The 26,270-nt window shown below is 34.9% G+C and overlaps 1 protein-coding gene and 2 non-coding genes across 4 annotated transcripts in view; all 3 read right to left on the reverse strand.

Moving 5' to 3' along the window:
* The window catches only part of LOC110379647 (multiple epidermal growth factor-like domains protein 10), a 40,337-nt gene extending 28,600 nt beyond the window's left edge, over nt 1-11,737 (reverse strand). The window contains exon 1 of one of the 2 annotated variants that reach the window (XM_064034759.1): nt 11,587-11,737. The gene's annotated coding sequence lies outside the window, so the exon portion shown is untranslated. Of the gene's footprint in view, nt 1-11,514; nt 11,538-11,586 lie in introns of those variants that run through there. The other variant, XM_064034760.1, reaches the window with a different exon arrangement.
* Trnar-ucu (transfer RNA arginine (anticodon UCU)) lies at nt 4,239-4,311 on the reverse strand. The gene has a single exon. It is a non-coding gene; the product is annotated as a tRNA-Arg (tRNA).
* On the reverse strand, nt 5,554-5,626 carry Trnar-ucu (transfer RNA arginine (anticodon UCU)). Its single transcript has one exon. It is a non-coding gene; the product is annotated as a tRNA-Arg (tRNA).
* Nucleotides 11,738-26,270: the final 14,533 nt, after the last annotated feature.

Consider the following 26,270-nt stretch of genomic DNA (forward strand, 5'->3'; position numbering starts at 1 on the left):
TTTGTATTTTTCTTCTCTTATTTAAAATAAACACAAGTACTGTGTAAAACACGCTTTAATAAAAGTATCATCATCTGCCTAGCTTTTCCATGCAGCCGAGTAGGTACCAGTGATTTACAAGGAGCTATATATTTTGTCTATCTGACCTCCTCAACCCTGTTACCCGGGCAACCCAATAGCAAAATAGCCCGGGTAACCACTAGGTAAGTCTGAAAACCAGTCGTTGCGAAACATATATGTATAAATAGAAAAATACAATATTTAAATCGATAGCTGCATACGCATAATCCAAAAACTTAATTTTGTATAATTTTCTTGAAGCTTTAGCTTGAAGGTCCAATTGGACCCTATTAACCCCTCTGCTCGACAAGATTTTGACATATGACTATACCGTTGATTCGGCGGGATATTTTGAATCGCGACATGGAAGTCAAAAATTTGTACTAACTTTCAACACATGAATTCTAAGTCCGTAATGCCTGATTAGAAGTATTTTACCTATAACTTTAGAGCTCACTTATTTGACAACAACGTGCAAAGGTCAAATGGGGTCAGTTAATTCAAAAAAATATAATAATTACGGTGTTTTGAAGTCTATCGAAAAGTTAGGCATTTCGAATTTGGTGAAAACTTACCAATAAATAATCGCATCACTTTCTCAAACACAACACAAACGTCATATTTATAACATTTTCAATCCATTGCAATACATTTCGTGCACTTATTTATGTTCAATAACTAAAAAATCAGCACATAAAATACACAATAAAAATGAACAATATTTACAAGATCAAAGTCACAGACAAGTAGAGTTTGGAATAGAGTTTTATTTTTTTTTTTCAATCATCGGTGTGCATTCGATACCTAAATCGGATATTTATTATAAATAATCGAATACCAATTTTTTATTTTTTTTTAATAGCAACTTATTTCAATTTTATTTATTAATTTTAAATTATAGGTTCAATTTGTTTTTGTTGTTAAGAAAAAAGATATTTAAGTTTTATGAAAGTTTTTAGCATTAAATTTTTATATGTATTATTTATTTTGGTGTTGCGTCATTCGTAATAATTTTTAACTTTAATTGAATTTTTATTACCTATTACGGAATTTTAATTTATTCTTATATTATTTCTGAACAATTCTAAGATTTTTGTTTCGGCGGAGGGTAAGCCTGCTCATAGAGGTATTTAGCCTACTTCAATCGATCTCAGTGGCGTGCACTTGGAGAGGCCTATGTCAAGCAGTGGACTGCGATAGGCTGATGATGATGATTATGATGATGAGGGTAAGCCTGGTGTTCTGAAATATAATGCAATTTGTAACTACCAAAGTAATGTACTTATTTGATGATGAGAAACAATAATAATAATTGATTGATTTTAAAGTCACCAAATATTTTTAACCGAATCCCAAAAAGGAGGTGGTTCTCAATTTGGATGTTTGTTTTTGGTCGAAAGGGTATATTCCCCATATTTGTTATTAGGTCCAGGATCTGATGATGGAAACCTTGAGAAATCGAGGGCAACTCTCGAAAATTGTAAGCATAGATAAGGTTATAACTTGACACTCAGATGTATGTCTGATAACACTATGAAACAGTAAAGATTTGGAGCTGACCTGATGATGGAGACCAGAGAAGGTCGAGGGATCTCGACAACCGAACTTCTCTCGTCTCCATCTCCTTCACTGTTGCAGAGGCCTCGTAAATACGAATAATATAAGCACAAACACGAGAAAGTTTAAATATTCAGTTGTCGAGTTCCCTCGAACTTCACTGGTCTCCATCATCAGTTCAGCTCAAAACCTTCACTGTTGAAAAGTGCTACCAGGCAAACACCTGAGTGATAAGATTTCAACCTATGTATTTCTGCAACTTTCGAAAGTCGCCCTCGATTTCTCAAGGTTCCATCATCAGATCCTGACCTGATGATAACGGGACCACCTCGGAAGTATACGCTATCAAACAAAAAAAGAATCATTAAAATCGATAAATAAATGGCTGAGTAATCGCGTAACAAACATACAAAAAAAACGGTCGAATTGAGAACCTCCGCTTTTTGGGAAGTCGGTTAAAAATAAGTCGGCGGCGGCCATCTTTCCATCTTGGACCAGCTTTCGATGAACAGCGAACTATTTGCCCTTTCAAACAATGAAATCGTCATAAAATTTTGCGATAACTACACCTAACTACGGCTCTCGTCAAATAGCTTTGCCGCTCAGTTAAAAAGTTGGAAGTAACGAATCGCCATTAAGTTTGGCAGGTCTACAGGAATCCTGCACATAAAACACCCGAAGAAATAAATAAGTCTTCATTTGCCGTCTTCAGAAACCCTAAAAACCGAAGATTTTTTTTTATTCCGGCTACAACGTATTTTCTACCACTGATTTTCTAGCATTTTTTTCAAAATAAATTAAGTCATTTTACTTTTCCTAATTTATTTATTTTCAGATTATGGTAAGTACCTATACAAAAGTGCAATTTAGTAATATTATAATATAAAATTATTAAATCGATTCTTTATTTTAACGAATCGGATCATTCGATGCAAAACTTCTATCACCGTCGCCATCTTGTCTATGCGTCTTCAAATTTAAAAAAACAACTAATGTAAACAAACATGGCGAGTTCGATCAGAATTCCCGGTAATTACGATTGGATTTTAAAAAGGTATATTTCTAACGGGATGCTAAATATGAAAGGTTTGAATGCGTAAAAATAATTTAAATTTATTTAGTTATTTTATTTAGTACTCACAAATGTGGTTTGATTGGAAAGAAAATAAATATGAGCGTAAATAATTAGGAAAGTGTATGACTGATTCGCAGACCCCAATTGGGGTCTAAACCGAGCTTACGGTGACATTGATGTTCAGACCCCGATTGGGGTCCGCTACGGATTTGACGGTTAAAGTAAGCGGATAAAAAGTATCCTATAGCCTCCTTCCGGGTCGTGTCAAGTTGCACCAAATTTGGTTTGCGGTTTGACCATAACCATATGGTGTCTTACACATTATAATACAATTTACTTAAGTAATAACGTTCTAAAGAAAGTCGTAAGACTTCCACGTAAGTTTATACCTACTGACAGTTTTACTTAGCAGAATTGCTTTGAATAAGAAGATATTATGTTTTGGATATAAGGTTTTCTGTGACTGTGGCTATAAGGATTTAGAGATTTATCCTAGTAGCTTTCTGAATAAATATATAAAGCAATATATTTTATTATTATTCATAGATATAAGTAGATCATATTCTATCCTAGGATAAATTTTGTATAAGTACCTAACACTGAGACACTAATTAGGACCAAAAGTAAATAATAACTTATTTTTATGTTTTTAGTAGCTATGTAGGTACCCGCCTATTGCAAAAGACATTAATTTAAGACTTCAAGAAAAAAATACCTTTCAGTGGCATTTAAAAACTTCTAATTCTAAACTTCCTAATAGCAATTGACCCCATAAAAAAGTAAAACGAAAACCTACAAGAAACACATGTGGATATCAATACTTTCCAAGTGGGTCAATTGTACCAAAAATATACTTATCCCTTGATCGATGTACGGTCTTATTGACCGACTGACCAGTAAGCGGGCCGGATATAAACATGGCCGCCCCGGTAAAAAACTCGATCGACGGGTAACTGTTTGTATGTTTGCACGATCTGGGAGTTACGAGTAATGAGTACTGGTCTGGTTGGAAAATAACTGATAGTTGTTGATGGGTAAGCAAATGACAAGAAAGTGGAATGGTCGGGAAAATTAGGAATCACAAACGTGGGTTCACATTTTGCGTTATATGAATTTTTTTATTATTTACAAATGTTTTCATGATTTTTTGTGCAATCTCGAGCGCTAGCCCTAAAGTTACGAAAATCAGAGGTCAATATCACTCAATATTGGAACCATTGACAATAAGATGCATTGCCATCAGGTTTATTTTACGAGTAAAATTGACAAAACATCTCAATTTCTGTTGATTGCATCATTTGTGAAGCTATCATTAATAAGGCGAACTTGAAAACACGTAAGATCATAATGAATTGAAAAAAAAAATGGAAAAAAAAAAAAAATAAAAAAAAAAACATCAAGCTTCATTTGACAGTCATTCAATCGTCACTGCGTATTTTTTTGTTCCAACAAATTAGCATTTATGCTTTTTTCCCTTCTGTTTCTCGTTTGCTACCATCAAAACTTTATTGAGAAAGACCACGTGCTATTTAGCAGTGGTATTTCGCATCCCTGGTGGGGATCGAACCCACGACCTTTGGATTAGAAGTCCAACGCGCTATCCTCTGCGCCACAGGGACAGTTGCTATACTATAATATATATCGGTCCATAAGACTTGCAATGTACTGAAAATTAATGAAATTGATTGAAAACAGTAATTGATTACAAGATTAAAACAATGTTTGTAAATTAATCACACGCTTGATTAAAAAAATATATTGGAGAAAGTAGCAAGTTTTCATTCACAACGTTTATTATTAGTAAAGTAGGTATTTAAAGTTATTTTTCACCGAAATAAGATATGTAGGAAGGTGTCAGAAATTATTTGAATTTGTGATTATACAAGTAGATAACCTAGTAGGCACTACAATTATTTACACTCATCTTGTTACTGAAAGATATACATAGTATTTTATTAAAATTTTTGTACCCAAAGATTACGTTGTCAACAATTTTCTGTATTACGTTGATATTAATTGAGTATATTATGTGGGTAATCATTACTAATCTTATAAATTAGGTACCTACTAAATAACTTTATCCGCCTGTCTATCGCGCTTCCATGCCAAAACTACGGAACCGAGTGATGGAAAGATACATAAGGCGATCGCCTGAGAAAGGACAAAGTTTATTTTACCCGATTTCTGGAAGTAGTTCCCCGGGATGTGAGTGAAATCACAGGTAAAAGGTAAATGATAATTACAAAACAAACAGACAAAATTATGTTCCTAATGTGGGTATCAGAAACTATAAATTATCTGAAGATACAACACACTGAACACTATCAACATTTTAATTATTTCTCTTAAACTGAGCCGATTAAGAAAATAAAAATATAAGGTAAGCGAATCTAAAAATGGATTCTTATTAATGATTAATAAATAAATTCTAAGTGTTTGAAAATAATTTAAATGCTACCACCTAACTAAATCCTATCCACCTATGAATAAACAATACAATGTTATTAAAATAAATAAACGATAAAATCAATACAAAAAATATTATTCAAATGTTAATGTATACGGAACCCGTCTTTATAAATAATGACGATGACACAGTAAACACCCTGTATTTAAAAGAGTTTTTGACATAAAAGATTTCGTTAATCAGACTGCAGACCACAAGATGTACATATACCTTAAGTACCTAAAATGAATAAATAATAAAAAAATGCCAGTAACCAATACATAAAAAAAAAACATCTGAACTGAGAACTTTTAGTAACTTGGTTGAAAAGTAAAACAAAACAAATAATAAAATAAAATCTGTTTTAATAACCAAAAATATCTCAGCTTCGATTTTACTCTCATTGAGAACGTTGCATCCCTGGTGGGGATCGAACCCACGACCTTTGGATTAGAAGTCCAACGCGCTATCCTCTGCGCCACAGGGACTGTGTGAGACTCGCCGTAATAACGTATCGCGTTCTACGTCACACACACACCTACACATTTAGTGTAAACTTTGTTAGTGTGCGTCACGTTGGCAACGCGTACGTATACGCAAGAGGAAATTCGTTTACATAACAATGTTTTGACGACAAAACTGTTATAAAATTATATCATTGATTATTTTGGTTCTTTATAAAAGAGGGGTAAACAGAGGTTTAGCTCGATCTCAATAGACATACCTAGTTGCTGTTAGAATATTGTTGTAGTAGCTTCGCCAGAAGTTATACTCGCGTTCCGTGGGTACTATTCCGCGCATCCGGATAAAAAAATACGTGTAGCCTTCTTCAATGTAGCACGCATATTATTGATTGTTAGAGTGTAGATTCCACAACCATTTAATACCTGAATACTGTATAGATAATTCAATTGAATCCCTTGACATGACAGCAATATATTATTTATTTTAGTGAACGTTTTTTAGAATAATCCGTAGTAGTACATAATTCACGGAGTTATTTCAGAAAACAAGTAGGTTTAATAAACAAAAGTCTATCGAACTACCTTTTATTTATTTATTGAACCGCCCAAGAGTTCACTTCTACTTCGCAGTAGTTCACAATATTTCGACACATCGTTAAACAGTAGGTACAACATCTGAACAAATAAATTAAACTATTTCAGATTAGGGTTACCATCTTTCAAGTTCATTTTCGGAATTTATCTTGCTTTTTGGAATTTCTGTGAAGCAATTTTTTGTGTGGGACGATGCTTAAAATGATGATTTTATAATATTTTAGATTAATAGAATTTATGTAATATTATATATTTATCTAAACACAGGCTCCAAATCATATTGGCTGAGGATGCTACTTTCCGGTCTGATAAGAGTCATTATTTTTGCACTTAATTTCCAAATCCTAATATACAAAAACTGATAACAGTTATCTGAAATTCTCGATTATATATTGGTATTGCATAATTCTGTAATGATGTAGGTACCGGGACCATCCTGTGTTTTATCATAACTCATACCAACCCTACACATAAATGAAAATAGGTTACGAACTCCATTTTTCTGCCGTAAAATACAGTTTAAAGATAAACGAAGGGCTAAGTATAATAAAATGCTATTGAATGTGGAGTGTAGGTTTTAAGGGATTTAGCCGCCATATCAGATGACTGCAACATAGTTGGGAAAAAGCTAGGCAGATGATGATGATGATGACCTTAGCTCCAGAAGAACCCGAAGGAACTGACAACTTTGCAGTAAAAATGCAGAAATATTCGAATAGTCATTTACATTCTAGGTGTCTTGCCATTTAACTATAACTATAACGATAACAAAAACTCACAACGCGATTTCCTGACCCAGGTCAAAGCTAAGAGACCTAAAGCCTGTAGTTATTATTGACTTCACGGTAGACAAAAGACTATTGCCCATGCGATAAATGGCTAGCTTCCCATACAGCCATTTTTGGTCGCAGATATGATAAAGATGTAACAAGTCGCAACAGTTTCGTAACAGGTACGACACAACGTGACTGTGTAGGGATTAGCTTTTATGTGTTGTAACGGTTCAGTAAAAATGTGACGGAAACTAGATTCAGTAACTTTGTGTGGTCGCTGTGTCGATACTTTACAGCTTAATTGGTAACCACACATTTTATAAACTTTGCGTTTGGTTTGCAACCAGTGTGCAATGTTGACACAATTGTGTTGTAACTGGGTAGTAACATGGTGTAGTCGATGTTCCAGAACACTTTGACACTAACTTGCATATATAAAAACATGACGAGAGCCAGTTATTCTCAAACTGTCTATGTTTTCTGCCGTTATCAACCATTTAATGAAATTTAAAATGAGTAAACAACCAAAAACCTTACGTAAATTCCGATGGACTTCAACTTTTTACAGAAGAGTTAAAGAAATAAGTACGCCCCAAAATATTGTACTCGTACGAGTACATGTAGGTTTTTTTTATTATAATAATATTTTTTTCATGATGTTGCATTGTTGGTAGGGCAAATTGACGGATACCCATTTTATTGAACTCAAAACTTATTCTTTTCTAGGCCATTTACAGGAAAACAGTACGGAATTTCGTACCGAGGAGCTTATTGGTATAGTCCCTAGTGCCAAAGTTTCAACTTTCGAGCTCCAAATCGCTGTTTTTTCTTTTTCTCGGCCAAAACAAGACGTCTTCGTTTTTAACCCAAGTACTCGGTACAAGCGATATTAATTCTGATGAGCCTTCTTTGGTTATAACAATGCAAAAAGGCATCTTGATAAAAACTTTGGAAAACACTGTAACCAAATGTTAAGAGAAACCATCTTAAAAATCTAGTAATTTTGTAACAAGTTACCGTAACATGTCGACACGTGTCGACACATTATCGTAACTTTGTGACTAGTTGCGACGAGCATATTTTTCATAACAAACATCAAAAATGTTTTTTCATAGTTCATTATTTAGCAATTTTATGAGTAAATCTTGCTAAAATAATTTGTATTAGGATTAAAATATTTGATATTGTATTTAAAGGGAAGCTTTTGAGCACTCGATGTGCATCATTTTATATTTTTATTTTATTTTAACAAAAGTTTTTCTTTCGCCAGAATTATTAAAACTTGATATTACGGTGGCGCGTTGGAAATATCAACATATTCAAAGAAATTACACAGTAAACTTTTTTTCCCAATAAGATTTGAGCATTATTAACCATATTAATTAATGAAAAGTAAAACTTTGTTTACTTCATTATCATTATCATACTTCAACCATCATTTTGGGATTTTGTATTATTTCGTCGTGTCACTCACGCACGAACCAACGAAATTGATCGAACGAATGAATGATTGAATGATTAGTGCGAACTCTGGTTAAAATATGGTAACAATGTTACGACACGGCGACGTAAATTAGAAACCAAATGTTACTTGTTTATTGTGTCGAGATCTTCCCCATTTTTAGTTGCAGCGACGGCGCTAACACGGAACGTCGACGAGATTATGTTTCGAGATAGATCAGTGTCGACACTTAAGTGTCGAAACGGTTACGTTATGTTCGCAAAAATGGTTATATGGGTTCATAATAGCAAAGTTATTTGAAGACAACTAAACTATTGTCAATTAGATACGGGAAACTTTATCGTTCCTCTTCGTCAGCGTCCATCAATTTAGTAGATAGATACACATAAACAGCTGAAAGTGCAGTTACAAGCTATTGTGTAAATGTGCTGTGACAATATATTGCGATTTACGCAATTGACTCTCACTAGCGTGGGAAGGTATCAACTTAGCTGCTATTGAGTGTCTATTTGACGTTTTTCTTTTTATTGCTTATGTTATCGAATATTTCTGTTAGTAGGTAGGTATTTTTGCGACATATTGTTTCAATGAAGAATGTGCTTCATTAATTTTGAATGAAGAATGAAAGCTTCTTTCGTTAGAATCCAGAAATTTAATTTAATCAAAGGATATCATGTGGCCGGGTAGTCAACCTTTCCCTAACAAATGGGGCAAGAAAAAACGCCGATGAAGAATGATGGTAAATAGTCATGGGGATTATTTTATTTATCCAAATAAGTAGAATGAATATAGCCTGGGAGTAATTAAACCTCTGAGAAAACTGTATGGTTCTGAGAAGGCAGGAGCTATCCAAACTTGAAGCTGAGATGACCAATAAAACTGACTTGACTAGGTACTTACGTATACGGATTTCACAGGATAGGAAGTCAATTAGTTTCCCGAGTTAGTTTCTTAAATCATAGGGTTGACAAAATCTAAAAGGTAAGGAACCAAAACTATAGCAGAGTTGAGGGATCTAAGAATAGCCCCGTTATTTTGCAACACTTATTTTCGCTTGTCACTGCATGAATTATTTATTTTCGTGCAAAATACGAGAGACCTACATTTGAAATGTCTTAATAAAAATGTTTAATTTGATAAAACAACTCGTTTAGGTGATTTAAAGTAGGCATAACGGTACTGTATATTTAGCAAGAATTCTTAATAACTGTGAATATAAAGATATGTATTATGTTTTCGCATTCTATGTAAAGAGAAGATACTTAGCAGTTTGCTTTAGGAAAGTTGTAGATAAATAATTAAATCGATTCTTATTAGAATACTTATAAGTGAAATCAATCTGATTAATAATTGATTATTAAAGCTTAATTTTTCATTTTACTTTATTATTTGCGGTCGCGAAGTGGTCGAAAGATGGTCAACAACTTGTTAGTAGTTTTTTATTCAGTAGCTTAGATTTGAGAATGCACTCTTTCTTCATGGGTAATTAAGAAATAAAACTAGACTTTTTCTGTATGATAATGCCGTCTGAGGCACTAGAAAGTTTTATGTATTTTAAATAGTTAGGTACTAGTTAATTCTTCTTTCATGTAGGTACTTAGACCAACAATTTTGCCGAAAAATACTTAGGTAAGTAAACCCTTACTTTGACAACCAAATATTCTCCTTATTTACCAACTAAGTAAGTAGTAAGTCCAAAATACCGCACAGTATCAAATGACAGACAAAAAACAGCTTGCCATGCGCAATAAATTAAATTCGAAGCGCAATAATCGTAACACATAGGGTAAATACGCCAAATGTCGGCCCCCTTAGCGATTTTCTGATTGCGGTCCGCTATAGCACCGTCAGTTTCCAACGAAAGATAGTTTCTGATGCGGTTTTGGATAGTTTGATTAATCTATGTCATGTTTATAGGCATAAGATTGATATTTCTACGAAAAGAAAAAAGTAATAAGGCTTAGATGCCTCGAGAACAGAAAAACCCTAAAGTCGGCCATTCACGGCCCAAGGTCGGTCGCGTTTTTTCCAAATGTCGGCCGAGTATAGGCTGTTTTAAATTAAGGCAGTGACAAATATTATTAACATGATTTATTTTAGCAGAATTATAATGTAATACTAAGTATACATTTGTAATTGTATTTGTTTAATTTATAGTAAAATATTTTTTTGTTTCCCCTAAAAAAAAGTCGTTTTCACGACCAACCATTTATATTTTTTAAGCTAATAAGAACGGTTTAATAGATAGCAAGTCCCAAACTATAAAGCTACCATAAACATGCCTACAAAACTGTCAACTCCTACATTTAAACTTAACTCCTTTACGATATAATGAATTATAATAAATAAATTATTTCATTTTGAGAAAATGAAAAAATATAAAAGTATTTTTTCATCAGCCTGTATAGTGGCGCTTGAGTTCGAGGCTGGTCGACATTACGATTATTTACGATTCTAATGTCGGCCCCTATTTCTTGTACCTTATTTCTCGAGATTCAACTAATATCACCCCGGCCGTTATTTGGCTATTAAACGTAAAATAGATCTATTTTCCTATAAGCTTTGCAAATTCTCTTGTTAAGCCAACGGAATTAGTACAATAGGAATTTATAAAATAGACTGCATTTGCTTTAAGTCGGCCACGGCCGAGACTCCGGTTTTAAGTCAAAACTGTTGTCCTAATGGCGGCCTCCTATTTTTCCTTGAAAAATATACGCAAAACGCTGAAAAAACTATCTTAAAATATAGTAAAAATAACCCATTAGTGATAATCAAGCTTAAAACAAAAATAAATAAATGTTTTATCGTTCTAATATCAATCCCCAAAATGTGAGTATTCACTTCGAGTAAGCTACTTTACGTGCGAATTTGATGTTTCAACGGCGCAATCGCTACTGACGCTCAGTATGAGAAGAGTAAGTGACAGAATCGGATAGTAACGATTTGTACGTATAGAGTATAAACCAAGGTTGCAATTCGAGGAGCAAAACTAACACTTAATTACCTTTTGAATGAATGCAAGCTGAAAATGTACAGACGGCCGAAGTTTGGGGGGAGGCCGACATTTGGCGTATTTACCCTACCTACTTTACTTCGCAAACAAAAACATACAATAGAAATCGTCCAATTTCAACAAAATACACAAAACTGCTCACCATTATTTGTCTTTTAAACTAAAAATATAATAAACACACACTATAAAGTCTTTATTTTGATTTAAATAAGTTTATTTGATTACATTCGCGTTGCTATGGTTACGGCAAGATGGCGCGCGTCCGCGCATGCGCTCTGGGGGCCGAACGAGCATAGACTGTCAGTGTATCTTTGTTTTGGCGCCAAAGCGATGGCCTCAGAGATGGTGCTCGTTGGCCCGTGTGAATTCCTTCCGTGATTGCCCCGGAAAAGATTAACCTACGCATTTGATGCGGAATCGAAATTAGGAACACAATTTACCTACGTGCTTTTTTCCCTGGAGATATATTCTGAACAATAGTCAAGGGAAAAAATAGGACTTGATTTTACAGCGTTGTATTCAAATAGGTGGAAAATATGTGGTTAAACTTCTAATGATTTTATTTTTCAGAATGTCAGATCGTCAGTTTTTTTTTCGTTTCGGGGAAGTGGATAATTTGTACCGAATTTTGTTTTTAAACCAAAACTGTTCCAACAGCCCTAATAAGAAGGTTAAGGAAATTTGCAAGAGCGGCAAAAGTCCAACTGGAAAATTCCTCCACAGAATATTTTACAAAAATAAAACACTAAAAAACTCGTTCGTCTATCAGTAACTGAACAATACCACACCTATTTCTATTTCAAAAACCATTGCACAACCAAAAGAATCGAAACTATGTATCGATACTCATAGATCACATGCCATTTGAATCGAATAGCATCGAGATAAAAAAATATTGTTCTGTAATAATAATGTTTCGTGCATTGTCGGGCGACCGACCGGATCCGATGTCGGTCAGTCCGGACGGTGGGTGTCCGTGGTAGCCATGACGACGGAGAATGTTGGGATTGTATTAAAGCAGCACGAGTTCCAAAAATACGTATACCTAAAGATTGTGACAATATTATAGAAGGAGACTTAGATAAACTGAGATAGAGGTAATCTTAACTAATATACACCCGAAAGTATCAAACTCTTTCTATCCGTCGCGCTTTCACCCCCTAACGACTGCACCGATTTAAATGGAATTTGGTACACTGACAGTTAGAGATTGGGAGAGGCTTTTTATAACCAGGTTACGGGATATGGTCCCCATGGGAAGTGGGCAAAAGTTTCTTGAGGAAGATAATATAATTTGTACGAAAATTGAATACTTAGAACCTTCATCAGCTTATAATAATGTTAGGTGTCTGGTTTTGGAACATTAGTCCTGCCAAAATGATGGTAATCCGAACAACTGGTACAAAGAGCTGAGTCGTGAACAATGCCTGGTATTACGTGAGGCATAGCGCCGGCTGGCAGACGACTCCAGGCGTCCAACTAGTTTTGTAACTTCACGCGAGCTTCCTACCTGGGTGGGCAGGCAAAGCTGTGGGAATAAGAACCTGCATTTTTCAAAATATTCTCTCTATAATAGTTTCAAAGCGAAACGAACAGAGTATGTATTAAGGCAAGTTATACCTAAATGTCCTTCTCATCATCTGCAAAGCCATTTGGGAACTATGGTAGGGTGGACTTCTAGTCTGACTAGCATGGTTACCGTCGATGGGTGCAACAGAGTACCAGTGTTTTACAGTGGAGCCTGTCTGACTTCCTCACATAGTTTGCCCGGAAACTCGATGATGTCCCTTCATCCGTCAGCAAGGCCCAAAAGTTCCATCAGTTCTACTACATATTACTAACAGCCTATTCAACACTAGTTCACTTGGATGTAGACCTCATCCAAATTTTGTAATAAATCTAATCTGTATTCGGGCTGACGACTTCAATTTCAGCTCACTCACTCACTTTTCCTTACATCTAGAAAAACGACAAAAACATAACGAGGTAGCATCAAAAGAAAGCCATAATGCACCGGTATCATTCCTCGGTATAATAACAGTAAAGTAAAGGAAATAGCTCATTATTGCGCTCACTGGCGAAGTATCTAACTCAAGCTGTCATTCAGTTTCTTTGTCACGGTGTAATCCCTTATTATAGTATTTTGATAACTGACTTTATGTGGAGAACCTACTTTTTGTGGACTAGGATTAAAAATCATGTACGACTGATCTTTGTCTTCTTATCGAGTGGGTTTAATCACCTAACGGGCTCTCTTTCTCTTATCTTCGCACAGCGAGGCATCGTTATTCACTACGTCATGCTTAATCAAAAGTGATTTCAGACTTTATAGTTCAGTTATCCTCGACAGGTTTTCCTTCACCTGAAAGTATATATAGAACTTTCATTAGTACTTGCCCAGCCTGGGATCGTACCCTCTAAGCAACCACGACTGCTCCACATTAAACCATTTACTTCCTACGATTATCTTCGACTAACAAGTTTAAAGCTACCATGAATGAACATTTTGACATTAGAATAACGCGTTCCCATGAATGGGACGCGCCCAGTCGCCCACCAAATGTCATGCGCGTGAGCAAGTCACTCACGCGTGCTGTAGGACAGTAGAAATCTATGGGCAATTACAATAATTGTAATAGTGGTTGATGGTCAATGGATTTTGAACAAGAGGAAAATTAAATGGAAAAGGAGACTGCTGTCACTGGGAAATAAAATTCACAATTTCCTGAAAAGTATGTGTGAGTGTCGAGACCATAGTTTTTAATTGATAGACTACCTCGTTGGTCATGATGTAAGCGCGACCGCTTTGTATGAGGTATCTGTCTAAATTCCTTGAAGAGGCCGAAATCGCTTCATGGACTTATATGTAGAAACTTGTGCCATAATAAAAACCCTCATCAGGAATTACAAGTTTGGTGGATTTGAGAAAACTCCAACCTGCAGGTCAGATAGAAATATGGCAGAAAAAGTTTAGTGAGACCCAGACTAGACTAGACTTGTAGACTTTGCAGAATGATCGATGAGGCAGCAAGACATCCCATTTACCACTTATAATAATAATATTTTCGAAACTGGACCAAAGCAGCTATTAAACTGTACTCAGATACATATCTTTATTAAAGATCGTCTGTCAAAAAACAAAAGTACGTACAAATTGCCTCTCGGTTTCTGAAGCAAAATCGTATAGTCACGAATTTGTGAAGGAGATGGCGTTATACCTGATGATGTAGGAGTAAGGAAGATAGTGGTATTATCTCTGAGCTTTTCATCGCGCCGAAGTTCCCACGACGCGTATAAGATACTTGTAGATATGTACTTATTAAATGCACGTCAGGAGTCGTTATGTTGCCGTCAAATTATTCAGGTATTGTTTCGTTGTAAGACCTGTAAATGAGCAACTGTAGGTTCGATTGTTCTTCATCCAAAAACCTATAAAACGACAGCTATGAATATAAACTTCTACTGTAAAAAAAAATAACATTAGCATCACATGATAATTATAGTCTTACGTACAAAAGCCACAAAGCAATAAAACTCGGTTCGGCAACAAAGGATCGATTGACGAATGTGGGTCAACTGACTTGACGTAAATCATTAGTTTTGAGAGCACTTCTTACTTGGTTAAGTCAGAGGTGAAAGGTTCTTTGTTTTAAACAACCAAAGGACTTTTTACAATGAGCGCAGTACATAGGGGAATAGTTTGAGGTTTTTTTATGGCATAGTTAAGTGTTCTAGTGGCGCCGATGACCGAAGGTGGGGCCAGTCTTTGCCACGAAAGTAGATACGTTATCCTGACCGGTCTCCCTTAACACCTTCCTAGCATCTTAGAGAGTCCTCTCTTTCGTCTCTCGAATCCTGCGAGATGGCCTGGCTTTTACAGAAAATCAGATTGCAGCTTTTTGACGCTATGTATCTCTTCCCCAATTTTTGAGGTGCAGATCTGACCCATACTGCCCTCATAGCAATTTCTGCTAACAGTTCAGACGCTTCCGATGTCAACGGCAGATTGTGATGATGTACTTGATACATCATCCATGTTATCAATTGTCTAACTATTACTTACTTTTCATGCCATAGGTACAGCCTAGTCACAGATGCCCAGTGAAGTCTTGGTAACAGGGTCCCTTTTTATCTTTTAGGTACTCACAGAAACCCGAACCCTAAAAAGCTCATACCCGAAAGGATTCCATCATCATACTTTCCCACAAAAGATAAACAAAGAATCACGATGTGTTCATTAATAACTGCGCGCGCGCATTGTGTAATGAGAATTAATCATGGCGGTGTGACGTGGCGTTTGTTTGTTTGAAGTCGGATTATGTTTATTTTTAGATTTTGGATGAGCTTTTTGAAGTGTTGGAGATTAATTTGAGAGTAATTTTTTGAAAGTCAATTGAATTATATTTAGTAGGACCGAGTCGTTGTAAGGAAAGATCTTCATGTTTGTTTCAATTGCGGCTTTTGCAACGCCTCTAAAATTGTATGATATTATAATAGTACTAAAAGATAGAAATCCAGTCTTGTAGACTTAATTGACACAAGCCAATAAGAAAATAAAGCTTAGGTACTTTACTAAGAATACTTACTTAGTAGCTAACTACATAAGCTTCTCCGATTCTTGATCTTCTTTCTAAGCAGAGCAAAAACGCCGTGAAGTGCCGCCTCCCAGCAAGTGGTACTAAGAACATACACAGTACCTATTACCGCGTATTCGCCACCTTTAAACGTCAAAATGCTTACATACTATGCCTTCAAAAGCTGTCTTTATCACCTCAATACTAATTTTGATTATCTCACACATCATTATATCATTCGTGTCACCATCAGCATCAGACCAATTTTGTAACGCTCCAATTGTCTCCGCACTATCAATTTTATAACGCTCCTAATTTCTACATTATTTTATGGGAAAAAATTTGAACTACAATTCATCTGTAAAGTCACTGGAATTTGAACTGTAAAGACTGAGATACAAAGATCGAAATGGTTTAACGGAATAGGTGCATTGTTTTAGAGCATTCCATAAAAAGACTACGTAATTGTAACGTTGACAGTATTTTGCCTATGTCTTTGGTTCATCATTGAGGACGACAGTTGTAAACCAGGAATAGGGTCTAGGATGGGATATTGGGAATCTAATGTACCTATTTATTACGCTGGTACATATCATGTCAGTGTTTAAATAATATTCAAATTGTTTCTTTTCTCTGTTAATTTTGATTGTTTGGTTGGAGTGTTATACTCAAATGCGGAACTTTGATCTAAATCCTTAGGTCACTTTACACCTAATCTTGTTTCTGTAAACTGTTGTAAATCTAAGTTTGGTTCAATCTTAAGTCTTAAAATACCTAGTCATCGCAAAAGGCTTTACTCACTCGTAGGCATAAATCACGCCATCCACTAACTCCTCTGCATCAATTCTAATCTATGTACCATTGTGTGTGTTCCGTCATTTTAATGCTAGGATCCTATCATCTTTGCGGTCATTATACAGATTGGCCGCGTCCAAGTAATTTCTTTTATAATCCACTAGGAATGTAGAGAATGGCTTAATGGGTCACTTTCCCGCCAATAGGAGTTGAGAAAGACCTGAGGGTATGACAGTCGGGCCTTTGAACTCTTTCCTGACACTTTTTTTTTACATATTTTACTCTAATTTTGTAGCCATTTACAGTTATATGCGTCGTGTTTTGTTTTGATGTACTTACCTTTATGATAATTTGATACCTAAACACCCAGTTATTGTAAGAAAGTTTCCAAGTATATGAAAATGCAGAGAGAAGCCGGTGTCATAAATGACGCGAATTTGTAGAAAGAATAAAGTCAATCTTTGTTTAATAGGAAAAGTTTTACTTATGTAATTTAAATCGTAAAAACTTTTACCTAAAAAAAATAATGATGTCGAGAAATTATAAAAAATGCCCAGAGTATTATAATTATTTACTACAGATAGACCACAAAACATTTAATACTTACTTCAAGTTATAAGCCCATTTAACTTTCATTTTCAACACAACTCAAAAAACAAACCTTTCAAAATGCCCATTATCTCCAAAATTGGACCTCAAAAGACTTCTCCTAAAAAGAGGTTTTAAAACAATGTGTACTTATAAAGTGAAACAAGTTGCGCACAAACATGTTCCCACGGCTCCGTGTCTTATGACGTGATTACTGCGCGGACGCAGCTTACACGACACACGATCTACGAATGTATCGGGAGGATCTTTTTGTATGTGTGGTGTATGTACCTTCTTCAATTTACTTTAAAAGTTGAAGGGTTTTCTTGGCCTAGTCCTTAGATTACAAAGATTTTCTATCACGCCTCCAGAAAGACCAAATCATAGTTTTGCTTGTTCTTAAATAATAGTAGCATTGTCATGCTTAGTTTAGTTGACCTTAAATCCCACCCAAAACAAAAATGTGAAAGACTGCCAAGTTCGATAATATGAGAATGCTTCGCCTATAAAAGAAGTGAGATCTGAATAAGTACCAAGTTCCATACACATACCTCAGTTAAAAATAGTTACTTTTTAATGATGTTACTTGGCAAGTTTTCATACACCTTGTTATAAACCTACTAAACGCAATGAATCAAGTATTTAATTTTCTATTAAAACTTGCCAAGTAATCATCATTAAAAAGTAACTATTTTTAACTGAGGTATGTGTATGGAACTTGGTACTTATTCAGATCTCACTTCTTTTATAGGCGAAGCATTCTCATATTATCGAACTTGGCAGCCTTTCACATTTTTGTTTTGGGTGGGATTTCATTTATTTTTGTAAGGTTGTTTATTTTATTTTTTTCTTATGATGAAGTTAGTTAAAGAAATGTCTCATTTATACTATCTTTTAGATTTTTTAATATGCACTATGTTTCTTACAAAGAAATGAACTAGATTAACTATGACTAGATTTACCAACTGACTGACATGACATGTTATCATATATTATGTTCGTGGATCAAAGTTACACATTCGTTATTTTCGAAAGTGATTCACACTTGGCCGTTTTCAGATTTTTACTTTACTTTGACTAAATACAAACCTTTGTACCATTCTAAGATATATTATATAAATATAGATAAATTTAGTTCGTTTTAGTTCCTTAGGGGTATAAATTTACACCGGGTATAAAACACCTTCATTATTTTGAAACCGACTCACACTTGGCCATTTTCAGATTTTTCCCTTTACCTTGACATAAAGACCTACCTCCATGCCAAATTTCAAGTCAATACGACCATTGGAAGTGGTCTAGGTTTTTGATGAGTGAGTCAGTGAATAAGTGAATAAGTGAATCAGTGAATAAGTGTATAGTAAAAATAACGATTTTCTGACGTCAATATCTCAAGACCTACAATAGGTATATTAATGAAATTTTGTATTTTAGATAAGTGAGGGGGTCTCAACAGATACTAGAAATTTGATATGCGTAAATAAAATAGATTTTGAGTTACAGGGGGGTCGAATTTGGCCCGAAATGGTTCGTGTAATATAACCCACAGCCGGTGTGTCGCCTTTTTTGCTCGAACTTGGCGGACACACTGCCGTGTGTCTAGATAGAAAACATTGCCTTTTGATATTGTACAAAATATTGGGGTTTTCTTGGTAGAGCTAGATTTGATCTGAGGGCAACTTGCAAGTTGATAAGGCGGAAAAGTTCTCTGTAGAATTGATTTGTATATTTTTCTCTTGTAGACGAATAAAAATGTGCATAAAGGATAAACTTAAATGTAGTTAGGTATATAATGTGTTCAACTGTCCAGCCGTTTTCCAAACGAACAGTGAGCTTTCAGCTTCTTTTTTCTGCTAGAGTATCCATTTCATTTCATTCTGCTGTCTACCGCAAATCGCGGTTTATAACGAGCGTCATCTGTCAGCACTAATCGTTGCCTTCAAGTAGAAATTATTTTTATAATTGCCTCTAATTATGGCTGTGAAAGTAATTAAATTATGAGATTTTTAATGTTGTCCAGTGTTTTAATTTTTTTTAGTTAAAAAGAAAATGGTTTCTTAGAAATGAAATTGTGTAATGAACTCGCATTTGGCTTCAAATTATGTTGATTCAGTTACATTATTCTTATCTCCATTTTAAATCAATTTTTAATCACCCAGTTCAACAGTTTTGCTTAGCAAACTCAGATATAATAAATTCTTATTTTAGATCAAAAACGTTTGTAGAACAGAGCCATCTGTTGGTATCTTTCGGAACTACAGATGTAGCATGTTTCGTAGCTGCTACCATACCATAGCGTTAGACAGACATTTAACGAATGGTCTTGTTAGTTGACTTGTAATTTCATAGATGGCGCTTTAAAAAAATAGTGTCTCGAGATATATTTTCGTAGTACTTAATTCATATTTTTAGATTTTCGGTGTTTTTTTATACCTAATTCGGTTTTTTTTTAATTTCAATGTACCTATTGTTTTAAATTACCGAATGTACTATTCATCTTTTTAGACTCTGTTAAAATACCATTAATCATGTTATTTTAATGCAGTTTTGAACTAGTTTTTTTATACAATAGTCATTGTACACATTTTAACATTTATCATGGTCCATTCATTAAAATGATTAATATTTTCAAAATTACATAATATTTTCTTAACATTATTATGTTGATGTTTGTTTGTTGATGCTGATCTCAGAAATTACTATGCCATTATTATTTTATCTGCGAATTTTAGGATTTCCTTACTTGTTAATATTATCTATCTAATTTATTATATCTGTTCTAGCTGCCAATGGTAGCAATGGTTTCACGCGCGTTCTGTGGCAACTTTTGGCACGTTGGCACTGAAACTGAAGAAATGATTTTAAAAAATCAAATAGCTTTACACAATATCAGTATAACTGTAGATCGGTATTACTTCTTTATAAGTTCACCAGTACGCGGCTGAAACCGCGCTCACAATTACCAAACATAAACCCAGCTTACAGTCACTCCCAATCACATCAAAATACTCATCTAATAGCCCATATTAATTCAAAAAAATATTTGCAAACCGCTTGACTGGAACAGATTAATTTTAATCCTAACGTATCAATAACTTCCCTCGTTTTATTACTTTCTATAATCTTTGTTTACCGCCATTTTGACAATAGACCATAGAGTTTAGCATTATAAAGAGATAATGAGGGCATAGATAGTTCTTTTTATTTTTTTTAATACGTGACTGGGCATACAAGGGCGATTATTAGGGTGCGGATTATAGTGCAATGACGTCGGTGATTTTTGTTTTTTTAGGGTGCGTTTTGTTAGTTAGGTAGATAGTGATGTAGAAGGAAGGTCAGTTAGGTTCCTATAAGTAAGTTGGTGATGTTATTGGAGAATTCGTGTTGGGTTCCCGGAATGATTAAGGAATTACAGTAAATGGTCATCACCGCTTATTACACATCAGCACTCGAATTATAAAACTGTCAATGCATGATACGCCCTTCCTATCGTTAAGTAAGTCGTATACACTTTGTACACAAAGTTTGCCTTAGTATTGAACACTTTGCTTTCTCCAGACTAAGTTACCAACTTTTTTAAGTTAGGTAGGTAGGTAGGTACCTTGATAGAGAGCCTGTGGTGCATGACTTAAGAAAGCTAAATTGGTTTTCAAACTCTTGCAGAGTTCTTACACTGTAAGACAACATTATCCACGGCTAATTACTTGCTAATCCTCCACTGTAAAAACACAGTTCACATGTCAATAAACTACTAACTAGCCAAAACCCATGGGAAACTTCAAGACCAAAGATTTAAACCACCTCAGAGACTGCACCCAATTAAAAAAATGCAAAAAAATAAATAAACCAAATAATTAGGTGCGTTCTCTTAATCTTTATTTGTTCATGTTTAAGGTACATGAGCATAGTTCATGGATGGATTATTTTGTGCTCAGTCAAGCATGTGGGCTTAGATTTAAAGGTGGGTGAGCAGAGCGGTAGGTACTTTGTACATCTGTTTGATAATCCTTTTGGGAATCTTTGAATGGAGGAGATAATATGGTGTGATGGGAAATGTTGCGATTTTATAAAAATACTTACTAATTTACATATAGGTAAAATGTGAAAGTTCGTATGTGTGGACCAGTGTGCTTATTTTTCTTTTAAGTCAAAGCTATCGATTGGTTTATGACGTTTGAAACTTTACACTAATGAAGCATATGAGCGTTGCACTCAATTGGTCAGATTAGCCATTCATTGAAAAAGCTAGCCAAAAGTAGATTCATTTTTGTTCAGGTGCTGGAATGAGTTTCCTAGGAACGTGGATAAAACCGCGGCCAATAGGTTTTTAACATAAAATTATAAGAACGCTAAAGAGAGGATGCTCTAACGAATGCAGGAAAACAGGAATGTAAGACTTCGGAGAATTTTTTTTTAAATACGGATGTAATTTAATAGCTACCATTTTTGTGAGGGCCAAAATAATTTTAAACGCACAATTATTAACCATCCACATTATTCTAATCTCAAAACTAGAAATCACAATAAACAAACCAAAATATACCCCAAATGGCTACTAATCTGTGAAAACCCTTAGGCAATTCAATGACCATTATTATAAGCACTTATCACTTATAGTTCTACCCGTACCCTTTATATAAACAGGATGATGATATCCCTTTTGTCACTTATTATAAAATAACAGTCGCCCCCCACTGCTTACTGCGGGCTAATATTCTATTGTCGTTAGAATTTGACAGGACTGAATTTTTGGTGTCTATGGAATATTCTTTTTTTTTTTTGGTATAGTCTGTTTTTTAATCTCGTAGACTAAATTGACACTTGCAAAATGTCAAACTTTCTAATAATTTTGCTAGCTCTGTGGTGCAGTGTTGTACTTACGATACCGGTTCGTTGAATCGTAACTTTTTACAATAAGTCGTCCTGAAATAATGGGCTTATCCTTGATAATTACGCATGGCTTTGCGTGGTCAGATATCCCTGGCAGTTTGTAGCACGTCGTACAGCCATGTGTACGTACGTGAATTTTAAATATAAAACTTTGAATGAATATTAAATTCGTCTATTATAGATAAAAAGTTACGATTCAACGAACCGGTATCGTAAGTACAACACTGCACCACAGAGCTAGCAAAATTATTAGAAAGTTTGACATTTTGCAAGTGTCAATTTAGTCTACGAGATTAAAAAACAGACTATAAGTGCTTAAATCCTTTTTTGGGGTTCTGTGGCAAAATTTAAAGGTATCTGGTCAACCCTGTGTTTCATGTAACTAACTTGAAAAGATTTTTAACGAAGATTTGTAACTTGATAAGTTTTGTAAGTAAACCACAGCTGGTCAATGTTTTCAAAATATAAATTAGCAAAATGTAGAAAAATATTACTATTAAAAATTCAAAGGAAAACCTACATCTACATAAATAACTCTGTAATAAAAAGACACGCAGAAATCTTCTGCTTACAAAAATCGGAACTATAAGCGAAAAATTACGGAACCCTCAGAATTGAAATGGCCAGTTACACTTGGCCAGTTATGTTTTTTTCTATAGCGGTCTGGTTTGCTGGTCATGGTTTTTGATACGGGATAAGCCCGCGCTTTGACAACGAGCGGAATAATCAATCAAGTCAGTTTTGTCTATGGATTTGTGGCTGGACATGAATGAAGCCATTGAGTTTGGACTAAAGTGATGGGTAAAATGTTATTTTTTGGCATCAGAAATATCTACTCTTGAGTTTTTCATTTATTTTCTCCTAGTTCTTAATACCAAGTGTTCAGACATCTTGGATCTAATTACCTTTTGCATGCAGTTCATAACCTGAGTTTTACATGAAGCAATTGCCTCCCTGGGCACCTTGATTGGCACCTTGATTGGGCCTGGGTGACACCTTGATAAGACTGATTTTCAGATTTTCTGGCTACTGACTACCTGTAATAACTGCCAAAGCCTCTTCAATTGGATATTAAAAATTCGAAAACGTTGTACGAAGATCCTCTTCTAAACGAGTGACTGTCAGTGCAAACGTATATCATGATTGAGCCATTTCTCCTGCAACCACGAAATTTTAAAGTAAAATTATACAGCTAATATAATAACAATTCAAAATAAATGTCGTCTTACAAAACATGTTATTATTGTAAGACCCCATTAGACGCACTTCTATGTCCATCAGTCTATGACGTTGGGGGTTGCATGCTATATGGTGACTTAAGGGTGGCCATAAGAATGTTGTACAGTCGCCGCTTACACTAATTGAAACTGGTCTGAGGACTTAGATTGTCAGGTGTTGGATACGAAATAATAAAAGTTTTATAGAGGTCAGCTTTTTTTTAAGAAATAGCTAAGATTTCATTTTGGAACTGAAATGGTAATCAAATAATTTAAAGAAACTTTAAACGATTGTCTTGTTGCCTCCTTCGGTAACTTTTATTTACTTAACTGTGACATATTTTAACTAAAAATTACTTAGGTACGAGTCAGTTAATCTACAGTAAAGCCTTTATTTAATGTTAAGCTACACCTAAAATTTTACTTACTTCAAAAGAATCTTAATTACAGGCTTGACCTTTACAAAAATAAAACTGAATAAGTAATTTTAGCCTAGTTTTTCGTATCCAGCCTTCACCTAATCCACGGTCTCTCACACGTGTGCAGTGAACGGTTCCGTACGTAATTATTAATCGTCTTGATATCCCTTTGATAAGATAAAGTCATCGGCGATACCCTTTAATTGCATTTTAGGGTCTACCACAGACGGTGAACTTGATAAATTAGTTTAGATGGGCAATTTTGTACTATATTACAATTACGTGGTTTCGTAGTTACGTAATGGGGTCGTTAGATGTTGTTTTAACGTTATTTTTTTGAGTAATTATTCATAGTGTTCAGTGAAAGGGTTGTGGAGTGTAAAGGGATGATTTATAGTGTCATGTAGTAATGTTTTCTTGAGAAATTGTGTCCCCTGAATGGTCACTGACTTAAAACAATTGTAAGAACGATTGTTTGTGGCTATCAAGGTTGCAACCATGGAATTGCCTCTTAAGCCTTCTGAGGAACGGGACTGTAACTTTACCTGATTGCATAGTGATCAATCTTTAGTCCTATTTATACGATTTCGACTTGAACCGGGAGCAGAACCAACAGTAACACTCTTAGACCGTCGAGTACCCAACTAAAGAGGCTTCTATATGAACATGGCTAGTTTTTACCGACTTCATAATAAATGAGGTACTCAAGTATATTTTATGCAGTATGCAACATACAACAGAGTTAATACTAAACTTATAAATCAATCGACAAAAACAGATGTAGCACTTTACATTGCTCATACCAAATGATGCGCAACGAGGGGCTATCCAGGAGTATTTACGAACATTCCCGATCATGCACGAATGATTCCGAAGTTGACTGTCCGAATACATTTTAATGAGGACATTCGCTATTGTAACAAGCGGGAGGTTTCCAGACCTCCTATCCTATGATATTATACCTACATGTTAAAGTTTGTGGGTTTGCATGTTTGTTCCTCAATTGGGTTTCAAAGGCTGAATGAATTGAGCTGAATTTCAGCACACATAGATGTGGGTTCAACTCTGTCTAAGAATAATTTTATTTAATTTTTGCTTTTTGTATTGGCGCGCTTGACCATTATTTCACCTGATAAGTAGTAAGCGGCGATGTGGTAGAAAATCCCAGAAGAATCCTATTCACTCTTGAAGACGTTGGCGGGAAACAAAGACTATGGGTGAGAATTCCACTCCTTAGCTGTACGTATCATAAAAGTATTCCCTAACCGTTTTATTTTTAAACTAATAGAAAGTTTAGACTGTTATTTCCCTACACAATCTGGTGTACCTACCCACAACCGGAGTCGGATAAAGAACAACAGAAAAATATTTTCAAAAAAACATTCAATACCAAAAATATTAGCATAACTCATAATACAAAATTGTAGAAATATAAATTAGCATTTTAATAAATAATACAATCGACATACACGTTTTGATAAGCGGTTATATCGTTGTAGTGTAAGCGACTCCTGCGCACGCCACGCAGAGCGCATGCGCGAACCCTTGCTGCATATGAATTAGCCGGTACGACACATACATCTGTTCTTTGTAGGTACTTGTGTGGAGAATAGTGTTAGAGGAATTGGTCGTTAGAAATATATTTTTATTGCTGAACCTTGTAAATTCCAGTTTTACATAAGTAAATTACAGAGATTACCTACATCTACATAGGTAATATGTTATTTATCTAATAAATAGGGACAAAAATAACAAGCTATATATTAGTATGAAATAAATAGGTAGCGATGAAACAATGAAATCATCAAATATGGCAGTTCCCTATGCTTTTCGATACCATCATCTCTTGAGCCTTTTTCCAACTATTTTGGGATCGGTTTCCAGCCTCACCGGCTCAACCCATTATCCACTGGTAAGACGTTACTGGTGTCACACTTGCTTTTCGATAGCATTATCTTGAATTATTTTATCGAATTGTAGCAATTACTTAGAAGAAATCACACCTAAAATAAACTACGTATTTCCAAAATTTAAAATAAATTATAACAATTCCAAACTTTCTAACGCTACAAACCACTTTCGTTCCCAACAGTACTTAACCCTGAACCGCGGACGTATATTTCGATCCCACTTAAGATATTGCATATTTGCATACAAAATTATCGTTTAGTGCGTGCCTGTCTGTTCGTATGTTTTGTTGTGCGTAACTACGTAACGTACCGCGGTCATGTTTCCTAGTTTCATTGGAAACGGTCGATTGATTTTATTTCTCGTTTTGGGGTATTTTTTTTATTGGGAGCTAAACTGTTATTGGTATTTAAATAGCTAATTGATGAGTTACTG

The sequence above is a fragment of the Helicoverpa armigera genome, chromosome 5, assembly GCF_030705265.1.
Source record: "Helicoverpa armigera isolate CAAS_96S chromosome 5, ASM3070526v1, whole genome shotgun sequence".
Taxonomy (NCBI): domain Eukaryota; kingdom Metazoa; phylum Arthropoda; class Insecta; order Lepidoptera; family Noctuidae; genus Helicoverpa; species Helicoverpa armigera.